The 11,686-nt window shown below is 43.8% G+C and overlaps 1 protein-coding gene across 1 annotated transcript in view; it reads left to right on the plus strand.

The window, feature by feature from the left end:
* LOC147016925 (uncharacterized) overlaps nt 1–11,686 on the plus strand; it is a 29,651-nt gene that overhangs the window by 694 nt on the left and 17,271 nt on the right. The window lies entirely within an intron of this gene.

Consider the following 11,686-nt stretch of genomic DNA (forward strand, 5'->3'; position numbering starts at 1 on the left):
ACGCCTGTAACGCAGAAAAAAAAAATGAGGACTTAAGGTGTGTTCTACCTTCAGTGGTGACTGTTTGGCATTGAAAGGAAAGATTATTCTAATGGCATGTTCACCATTACCACACTTTGTAGAGCTTACTCGCCAATGCACCATTTATTTTTTTCACTTTGGGATTCAGCCCTTTCTCTGCCCTAACATTTATTCCCTCAGCTGCCTTTTGCATCCAATGTTTGTACTTCGTCTTTTCATTTCTTGTGGATAAATGTGGGCTGGATGGAATTGGCTTTCAGACTGCATGGAACTTCGAAGTGCTTGTTGAATGCTCGTGGGTGTTGTGTTGTGGTGTGATGTCTTTTAGAAGCTCTTACAGAGTCATGTCTGCAGTGGCAATATGCAGCGGAGTTGCACATTGTCCGGGACATTGAGTGCCTTTGCTGGCATGTACGAGTTCAGCGCAAAAAATGATTCTCGTCGCAGGGGCCATAGGCACGCTATATACTCAAAAGCATACAAATAAATAGTGCAGCTCTCTTTTGTCTGCACTGTGTACTTGGACCGATGGACGTCGCTCAGAAGTTTTAAAAAAATATTTCAGATAAAAACCGTTGAGGCTCTGATTGATTGGCAATCAGAAAGTCTGAAGGTGGTACCATGAGGGGCATTGTGTAAAAGGTGAATACTTAGAGTTGCAAGGATGAGCAGTGATTTAACAACCCACAACAACGTAAAGCCAGATTCAGTTGTTTCATGTTAGAGCATCCGCTCTGAGTCTGGGAGGTCAGGCGGTTCAAACCCCAGCCAAGACCTACCAAAGTCTTTTAAAATGGTATGTGGTGCTTCCTTACTTGGTTCTCAGCATTAAAAAAAAAACAAAAGAAGATTAGAGCATGGACAAACAACCATTGCTTGGCAATCAAGCAATGCGTGATGGTTCAAGGCGTTCAACTTCAAGTTCAGCACAGGCTTGATGGTTCAAAAGGCTTCTTCCTGTGTTGAAGATCCTTGGAAGAGAACTCGTATAACCTAAACGACTGCTCTATAATTTGCACCTACCCATGTCATGTTGCAGTCTTTCATTCACAATGGCCCTTATTGGATTATTTCTCTGGCAATTTAATGCATTCTGCAATAACTTGGGAAACAGTGACCTTTGATTTCCCACCTTCGTATTTGCTGTTAAAGGCCTCACAAACCTCCCACAGCAAGCACCTGTTTGGGAAGGATTGAAACAGGTGCTGTAAGTATATATTTACATATCTATCTAAATATTATTAAAACTCTCATCTTGTATACTAGTACGGGCCCATAGGTGCATGCCCGTAGGTGAGTGCCAGTATGTGCAGCCCTCTCTCGCCCCCTCTCTCTCGCCCCCTCTCTCTCGCCCCCCTCTCTCGCCCCCCCATTCTCATCCCCTCTCTCTCACCCCCTCTCTCACCCCCCTCTCTCTCTCCCCAACTCTCTTGCCCTCGTCTCGCCCTTCCTCTCTCCCCCTCCTCTATCACCCCCACTCTCATCCCCCCTCTCCCGTCCCCCTCTCTCGCTGATATTAGTCGACAGATAAATGGCTGTAACTTGGGAACTGCTCGTCCGATTAATATCAAACCTCGAAAAGGCACATCCGCGGGTCCCCAGCAATATTCCTGGCAAGTTTCAATGAGATCGGACCATCAATCGTGCAAAAAAAATAAAAATAATAATAATAAATAAATAAACCTTAATTGTGACGTCATAGCACCGTGTCTTGTCATTGGTTGACAGATAAATGGCCGTAACTTGGGAACCGCTTGTCCGATCGATATCAAACCTTGAAAAGGCACATCAGTGGGTCCCCGGCAATATTCCTGGCAAGTTTCAATCCGATCGGACCGGTGGTGGTCTGGTTATTAATAATTTGGGGAAAAAATGGCACGATAAGGTGAGAAGGTGGAACGACACCTTCAGCTGCCATATATACACCTTTTCAACACTGAAAAGCAATAAAATGGCTGTAACTTGGGAACCGCTCGTCCGATCGATGTCAAACCTCAAAACGGTACATCTGCGGGGCCCCGGCAATATTCCTGGCAAGTTTCAATCAGATCGGACCGGCGGTCGTCGAGAAACGGCGGTCGCAGACTGACAGACACACACACACACACACACATTGCTGGAATTATAGATAGATATGAATGCATGTATGTATGTATGTATGTTCCCGAAATACAGCCAAAACGGTACACGATAGCGCAAAAATGTTCGGCCCACATTACTCACCATTCTCCTGCGGTGTGCAGTATCAAGTTTCATTCAAATAAGGCAAAGAAAAAATAATTTATAAAATCAATTCCCGATTCAGTCAAGTACTCTTCGGGAGAATTTGATCAATGCAAACAACCTCAGCGGTTTAGTTCGCTGGAGCTATCTTTTTCTTTTTTGTTTTTATTTTTTTTGAAATGATTTTTTTATCAACCGCTGTCACAACGGGAACCCAACGGGTTCACGGGTTGTCTAGTATATTACTGAAACTCACATCTTGTATGTATGTATGTTCCTGAAATACAGCCAAAATGGTACAGGATAGCGCAAAAATTTTAGTGTGGTGTGCTGTATCAGGTTTCGTTTAAATCGGACAACGAAAAAAATTGTTAAAAAATAAATTCCCGATTCAGTCAAGTACTCTTCGGGATTATTTGATCAATGCAAACAACCTCAGCGGTATAGTTCGCTGGAGCTATCTTTTTTATTTTATTTTAATTTTTTTTGCAAATGATTTTTTTTATCAACCGCTGTCACAACGGGAACCCAACGAGTTCACGGGTTGTCTAGTATATTACTGAAACTCACATCTTGTATGTATGTATGTTCCTGAAATACAGCCAAAATGGTACAGGATAGCGCAAAAATTTTAGTGTGGTGTGCTGTATCAGGTTTCGTTTAAATCGGACAACGAAAAAAATTGTTAAAAAATAAATTCCCGATTCAGTCAAGTACTCTTCGGGATTATTTGATCAATGCAAACAACCTCAGCGGTATAGTTCGCTGGAGCTATCTTTTTTATTTTATTTTAATTTTTTTTGCAAATGATTTTTTTTATCAACCGCTGTCACAACGGGAACCCAACGGGTTCACGGGTCGTCTGGTAATATATAAAGCTCTTTCTAACCACAAACTCACTCACTGATATATGCCTGGTGTTGGCTTAGCGGTTAGGGTGGGGGCTTGGGATCCTTGGGTCCTGAGTTTGAGCCCCGTTGGCCACTGAATTAACACCAGGAGGTTGATTCAGCCTGTAATAATTCTGAGGTCGGTGAAATAAGCACCAGTATACTGGTAATAGTGGCACTGCATCAGCGGCAAATCTGTGCCCAAACCAATGATGCAACCATCAGCCAAAAAGGCAGTACACGATGAGAACTCACCGATATCAATGTTTAGTACCTTCTCGGCGGGGTGGAAAGCTGAAATTTTGTACACTGATGCAACTCGCAGCCATATCCCAGGAAATATCACAAGAGTCGGAAAAATTCCGTAAACGGAAAAATCCACAAGTAATAGTTGGCCAGTGTCGACTTTATCTCCTTACTGCAGGTCACGTGACTCAAGGCAACGGAGCTTTCACTGGAACTGGTTGCGAGGCAATGGTAAAAAGCACCTCTTCCACTTCTTATTTTATAACTTTTGTCATATTCACATTAAAAACTAGAATGGTGCTTGAGAGAGAGCGCATACCTCCACCAGGCTGAACAGTTTACGTTTTGTATCCCACTGATAATCTGGATGCGGACCTCCAAAATTGAATCAGATTGTTCTTGTCACCAACCCAAGTCATCCACCAAGTTTTGTCTGAATCCATCCACAACATTTTGGGATGTAATGCTATATATATAGTTTTGGCCCTGTCTTTCAATGGCAAAGAATCACTTAAAAAAAATTTTTTTATTATTGTATCTGGATCCAGATTCGGATCTTCACCAAAATCGAATCAGTTATTGCTTGTCACACACTCAACATGTCCACCAAGCTTCGTCGAAATCCGTCCACAACATTTCGAGATATCCTGTTCACAGACAGACAGACAGACAGACAGACAGGGGTGAAAACATAACTTCAGTCCACCTTCAGTGGCAGAGGTAATTACTAAAACTGTAAACTTTTCACTAAAGTGCTCATTCTAATCACTAATTCTTGATTTACTTGAGTTATTTAGCTGCTTAGAGAATACAACCACAATGGGGTTTTTAAACAGTCCAAGCAGACCGGACGTTATACACAAGAAAATAAGCAATTACAAGTGAATCTTATGTCTGTTTCTGTTCTGTGATGTGTTGAAGGATTGACATGTTTTAAATATTGCTAATTACTAAGTAATTTTAGTAATTAGCGATTTGTTGATGACTAAGTAATCACAGTCATTACAGCACACTCTGAATATTGCATGTTTAATTATATTGCATTTTGGGTCGTATTGTTGTGGAGCCTGGCATCCGCGGTGAGCACGACCGCTAGGCGGAGCAGTAGAGTCGGCTCCACCGAACACCCGGAATTTATAGGTCGTCACTCCGGATAACTCCGGAGCCGACGGATCCCTTATCGGACCGAAGATCGCCAGTAGGTCGACCGTATGGGATAGGGTCGATTGCCATTTTCAATTTACCTAAATACCCACGTCGTCCAAACTTCCGGGGAAATTCACCCTCGGTGGAGCTCGAGCGGAACGAGCCCTTAGAGTGCTTGAACAGTGCTTAACCCGAGCAGATGGTTACCGCGGTCCGTCGATCCAAATGCACAATTCACCCTCGCTCTGTAAACTACTTTCCAGTAGAAATAGGCAGTAGAGGATTCTACAATACATCTTTCAGCAAATGCCTTGCCTCCTTCGGCATCCCAAAAGGAAAGAGGAAGATTATTATGGACACAGCATCCAAAACTGCTATTAGAGCGAGCTATGTCATCTGGCTTTGCAAAAGCTCGAAGGCCTTCAGACAAATATAATTCCTGCCCACACCAGAAATATGCTCCAAGGGAAGTGGGACGGTTGAGCGCTCATCGAACTGGTTTAACCCACCAAAGTCTGGTCTGAAGTCCAGAAACCTCAGAGTATAGTTTCGAGTATAGTACGGTGTAATTTCAGATTATTGATCCAGCCAAAGAGATATTCTGCAACAGGGTGAATATTTTTCACAAAGTTCTCTTCATTATTCCAGGAGTGCTTATCCTAAATGGGATGATTGGAAGGTTCCGAAGATGACTGCGCTGGTGTTTCACGAATGAATTACCCCTCATTAATCAATTAAATGATTAATCAAAAAAATTAAAAATAAGGTTTTTGCCAAAGCACATTGTCACTTTTTTCCACAATTTTCAGCTTCCTCGATCAAAGGATGGCTGAGATATCGCATGGATAAAGAAGCAAACAAGAAAACAACCAAGAAAACAAACGGAGTAAAAACCGAGTACTCCCTTCCTTTGGCGTCTGGCGATGATATCTTGCATTTCCTGGACATGGAAATGGGAAGGAGCGGTGTGCAATAATCCCAGTGCTGGCCCCACGCACATCTGAGCTTGGTGAAAGGCAAACTAATGCTCAAGCAGTACAGCAGGCAGGTATGCAACACGGCTGTGAAGACCAATGAAAATTTGGTCCAACAGGCCCACCAGTAGGCATAAGGCTTCAGTCTTTTATTCATGTCCTGTGTACAGAGGTGGTTGGTAAACCCATTTCTCTGGATGCACGTCATTCCTGTTTACAGTGGTGGTTGGTAGTCCCAGTTCTCTGGATGCGCGTCAAATTTATTTTCTGGGACTTTGTTGAAAATAATTCACGCACTCGTTCAACGTCTGCTTCACTTGTGCTTAGTTGACCGGTACTTTTCTGTTTGACAATTTCCAGTCTCCTGGTCCGTGATGGCGGATTCCTTCCATACCTTGGACTTGGATGTCAGATCTCATCTCTGAACCATTCGACACACTGAGCTTTCTCCTGTGGTCATCATTTTCTTTTACATTAAACCACTGGATCTGAAAATGAAGAAAACTTAATGAGTTTCTGTATCATATTTACCAAAGCGTATGATTGTATTATTTGTGGTTCTAAATTTATTCACACCCAAATTTGTCCAGGTCTTTTAGGAACACACATATACAGGGTGTCCCCAAAAAATATACAACTTTTCATCTGCAAAGAGGATGGCCATAACATATATATTTTTTAAAAAGATATATGGCTGGATAGAAAGCTGAAAGGTTGAAGTATATTGTACCAATGTCAAAATTGCCACCAAAATTTAAATTTTGGTATATAATCGTCGTTTTCTTTTAGACCACATGTTCGACGTAGGCTCTACGTTGTCTGATCACTGCCTGCAAACGCATTGTCATGTTCTCCATCACTTTGGGAAACGTTTCCTGAGGAATGTTCTGGATTTCTCGGTGGATGTTTTCCTTCAGCTGATCAAGAGTCTGAGGCCTAGGGTTTCCATAGATCCTGTCCTTGAGAAACCCCCACAAGAAGAAGTCTGGATGAGTAAGGTCAGGGGAATACGGTGGCCACTCAAACGTCTTCGTAGAGGGAGATAAAGCGGCCCTCAAAATGTTGGTTGAGAAAACGCCTTGTTTCCCTGGCTCTATGGGGCGGTGCCCCATCCTGCTGGAACCACTGGGTTCTCATCTGGATCAGGTTGTTTCTCCTACGGGCCTGAGTACGCAGCTCAGGCAGATAGAATTCCTGAATCGTTTCACGATAGTTCCTCTGGTTTACCGTGCAAGTGTGTCCCTGGTCGTCTTCAAAGAAGTGTGGACCAATTATCCCATGCCAACCAACCGCCACCCACATGGTGACTTTGAGAACAGATCGAGGCACCAGTTCAGTTGATGCATTACCAGGATTTTCAGTTCCCCAGTACCGAAAGTTTTGCTTGTTTACCTCCCCGGACAAGTGAGCATGGCATTCGTCCATCATGTGAAGTTTTTTGAGGAAGTCTGCGTCTTCCTCCAAATTTCCTGAGAACCAATTTGCAAAGTCTTGTCGTTTGCGTTTCATTTGATCAGTAAGCACCGTTTCCGTTTGAATTTTGTATGGAAAGGCATGAATGTCTTGGCGAAGGATCCTCTGAACGGTGCTCTTATGAATGTTTGTCTCGGCAGAAAGTTGTCGAATCGATTTCTTTTGGACTCTGAATGACCGCCTGCCTCACCATTTCCACATTTTCTTCACTACGACCTGTCCTCGTCTGACCACTGTGACCCTTGTGAAGGTCACAGATGGTTCCCACATTGGTAAAATTTGCGATGGTGCACTTAATTGTCCGAAAGTTTGGTGCTTGGCGCAAGTGGATACCGAAATGTCTCGAGTAAAGACGTTGCACCTGTATGACACTTTTCCTCTGGTGCCAAAGTTCAACAATTTTCGTCCGTTGTTGTACGGTCAGTCTTGGCATTTTTCTGGCGCTTGCTTGGGATCAAAATAAACTTCAGGGTCTCTGTAACAAGAAATGAAGCATTAGTGACAAAATTACTGCTTTTTTAGGATCAAACGAAGCATTTTAAAAGTTGTATTTTTTGGGACACCCTATATATGGTACAACAAATGTGAATGGAGGGAATAGCCAATTAGCTCTCACCTCATCAATTAAATCCAGGTGACTAGGATTATATAAATAAATCGACTCCTCCCATGCTCTCAAGCTGAAGAAGCTGCATAAAGCAACAATGAAAGGCTACCCAAGGTAAGCCATGTACCATATACAGGGTGTTCCATATACATACCCATTACCCATGTATTGAGCGATTGTTTAAATCATGAGGACATGTGCAGCAATGGGTGTTAAGAAAACATACTAAGGCCTTAGTTATTTTATAACTTGGTTTACGGATCCGCCGACGGTATATTTGCCGAAATGAAATATCAATATAAAACACATTTTTAGCCTTTTATATTTATACATTTTCTGCTGAAGGTGCAAAAGTTTCAAAACCCGAAATGTAAACGTCGGCATTTATTTTAAAAATATAATTTCTTGCATGCGTGCCAAAATGCCAAGTCACCTTTAACCAAGCTGCGTTGTAGAGCTGCGCAGTCATCTTTGGTCATGGCGTCTGAGCAGTGGCCAGCGTGGTTCAGATTGACTGTTGTTTCTGGGGCGACAGTGATTGTTGGTTTTTTTTTGTTTGTTTGTTTTTTTTATATACCTTGTCGAGGCTCATGTGAGAGCTAACACACAATGCACATCATGGGGGACATGGGACAAGAGAGGAGGGAGTGGGAAGGCCAAAACAGTGGGGAACAGAGACATTAGGAGATCTGTAGAAGGGAGAGGTATGGAACGGGGAATATGGGGAATAGAAGATGGACATTACAGGGACTTTCAGGAAGGAAAGCAGGGAATTTGAAGGAGGTGGGCTTGGCTGGATTATCGGGGGTAGAAAAGATCGAGGATTTGGATGGGGGATGATAAGAGGTGGTGGTGAACAGCTGTTTTGAAGGCCTGGAGGGAAGAATGGGAATGAATAGAGTGAGGGAATTTATTCCAAACGCAGGGAAAAAGAAGAATGAAACAGTAAAAGTGAGCAGTGATTCGTGATTTTGGTAGTTTTACCAGAAGGGGGTTGTTGGCGGACCTTGAGCGCCCTGCGGAAATGTGGTGGGGACAAATCGCAGAGAGAGCAGGGGGGGGCAAGGCTGGAGAGGAGACGGTAGAAGACAGAAAGACCACTGACCTGCCTGCAGTGAGAGAGTGAGAGAGCCAAAGACTCGGCCTCATCGCGGGAGATACCAATGATCCGAAATGCCTTGGTTTCTTCAGCGTGAAGCCGAGAAAGGTGGGAGGCAGGAGCACCAGCCCAGAGTGGAGAGCAGTACTCCATCAGGCTGCGGACAAAAGCTTTGTAAGTGGTCAGGAGCTCAGCTGGGCCAAGGAAGGACTTTGCACGACGGAGGATTCCCAATCGGCGACTGGCTTTGGAGGCGAGGTTTGAAATGTGGCTTTCCCAGGAAAGGTTATGGCAGATAGTGAGACCCAGAAGCTTGAAAGAAAGGACTTCTTCCAGAGGATTGTTGAGAAAGTGGATGGGGGGATTTTCTCAACGGTCCTTTCAAAGAGACAGTGAGAGTGTGAGATTTGTCCGGATTGAAAGACATGTTCCACGTGTTGGACCAGTTTGTGGTTTTATCCAGATCTGCAGTAAGGCCGAAGTCACATTTGCTCTACGGCGAGGATATGGCGGCTGTATGCCCTCTGAATTGACAGAAATGTGCGGCGGCCGCAGAGTTTCTGCGGTGGCCTCAGGGTGGCCCTACGCCGTTTGGCTATATTTTACAGGTCGTAAGGTCGCCATTGAATTATAACGCGGAATTATAACTTTTTTCATTTCTACGTTCACCGTAGCAATTTGACAAGCCGAAAAAAAAAAACTGCGAAAAAAAAATTAACCCATTCGTTACTGTCTGTCTGGCCGCACGTTCGCCTTAGGGCCCCCTGCGGTCGCCTTGCGGGCACCTTGAGGCTACCTTGCGTCTGCCTTGAAAATGATATGGCCGCCGCAGGGCCCCCTTAAGGTCACTGTGCGACACCAAATCAAAGACCGTACGGCAACCCCACGTTTTCGGTCTCCACAATTTCTAAGACCTAAGGCCTAAGTCACATTTGCTCTACGGCGAGGATACGGCGGCCATACGCCCTCTGAATTGACAAACGTTCGGCGGCCACAGAGTGTCTGAGGTGGCCTCAGGGTGGCCCTACACCATATGGCTATATTTTACAGGTCATAAGGTCGCCGTGGAATTATAACGCGGAGTTATAACTTTTTTCATTTCTACGTTCGCCGTAGCAATTCGACAAGCGGAAACAAAAAAACTGGTAAAAAAAAAAATTAAAAAATTAACCCATTTGTTACTGTCCGTCTGGCCGCACGTTCGCCTTCGGGCCTCCCTGCGGTCGCCTTGCGGGCACCTTGTGTCTGCCTTGAAAATTCTATGGCCGCCGCAGGAACGCCCTAAGGTCACCTGGTGACATCAAATCAAAGACCGTATGGCAACCCCACGTTTTTGGTCTCCACAATTTATAAATACGCCATGCAGCTACCCCAAAAATAAAAACATATGTGACTGCTACATTATGTGACCGTGGAAATACTGCGCCCGCCATATAATTGCGAGTGGCCGTAGATTTTGGAGACACCACGGCCGCCGTGGCAAATGTGACTTAGGCCTAAATACGCCGTGCGGCTCCCCGAAAAATAAAAACGTATGTGACTGCTACATTGTGTGACCGTGGAAATACTGCGGCCGCCGTATTATTGCTGGTGGCTGTAGATTTTGGAGACCCCACAGCTGCCGTGGCAAATGTGACCTAGGCCTAAGCGAAGAAGCTGCTGCTTGCCAGTCTGAGGGATGACAGATGGTACGGCAGAGGGTGGAGTCATCAGCAAACAGATATAGAGGATTTTCCAGAGAGTCGGAGAGATCATTGATGAAATTCAGAAAAAGAACAGGGCCCAGAACGCTACCTTGAGGAACTCTAGCCTGGACAGGAGGCGGGGATGAAAGAACTCCATTGAGGGCCACACGGTGACTGCGACAGGAGAGGAAGTCTGCGAGCCTTGAGTTGTTAAGAAGTATGTCAGCGGTATAAATTCGAGTGACTGTATTGCTGATTTAATCACGCAACATCTTGACGACGAATATTCTGGCCGAACTATTGCATCAATTCAGTGCAGCAGCAGGGATGATTCGCACGCTACTCTCGATCGTGCCGATTTTGTTTCCATCAAAAGTTTTACACCACTGTTCGTATTGAAAGATTTCGGTGCCAAGTACATCAAAGTTTCCCTGCGAGATGCTGATATTCAGCCTTCAACGGACCAGAAATCAGCCTTTGATGTGCTCATGGGGATGGGGAGATGGTACGATCAGATGCCCACTGAAAACTAAGCTGGTTCTGGCTCTGATTGACCGTTTTGAGCATGTTGACTCTGAGTAGACACCTTTTTTTTAATCATATCCAGCACTATGCACTGGTGTGCTCATACACATCTACGACTTGGACAGTAATTTTCTCAGCATTGTTTCCATTTGTTTGATGATCCAACAGGTTCCTATAAGAAAAACATGCCAGAATATATTGTAAAAACAAGTTTTAATCCTTCTTTATTGTTTTTCACATTAGATGATACAGTGAACAATGGCATCCTGCATTTGAATGGTTTTCCATCTTCAATGTTTTCTTTGATCCTCCTGGTCCGGGATTTATATTCCCCCCCCCCCACCTACCCTTGTCTTTTCCATGGAACATCCGAAAAAATAAATCATAAAAATATATAATTTCTAAAAATTGAAATTATATTGATATTTATATTTCGACCTACCGATGCTACATTTTAGCTGAAGAACTACGTAAACCAAGTTATAAAATAACTAAGGCCTAAATGGGTTTCTCACTTTTTTGGCCAAGCAGTGCAGGTAAAAAATAAATACGTAAAATAACAAGCGAAGTGCACAGAACAGATTGTAAATAAACCCACCTATACTTTCTCACAACCCCTTTCACTTCATGTATTTATCATTATGTATTCATGTTCTTCAATTTGCTCACCTCTATTGTGAGTGTTTTGAGTTTTACATCGTTTGAATAAGTTTGTGTTCAGATTGCATTATAACTCACATGTTTTGCTTCTCCAACACATTCTCATCAATAATGCTCGAGCAAGCTGCACAGCAGAG

Source organism: Eptatretus burgeri, chromosome 11 (genome assembly GCF_056783735.1).
Source record: "Eptatretus burgeri isolate ZD-2024b chromosome 11, Ebu_testis_v1, whole genome shotgun sequence".
NCBI classification, from domain to species: domain Eukaryota; kingdom Metazoa; phylum Chordata; class Myxini; order Myxiniformes; family Myxinidae; genus Eptatretus; species Eptatretus burgeri.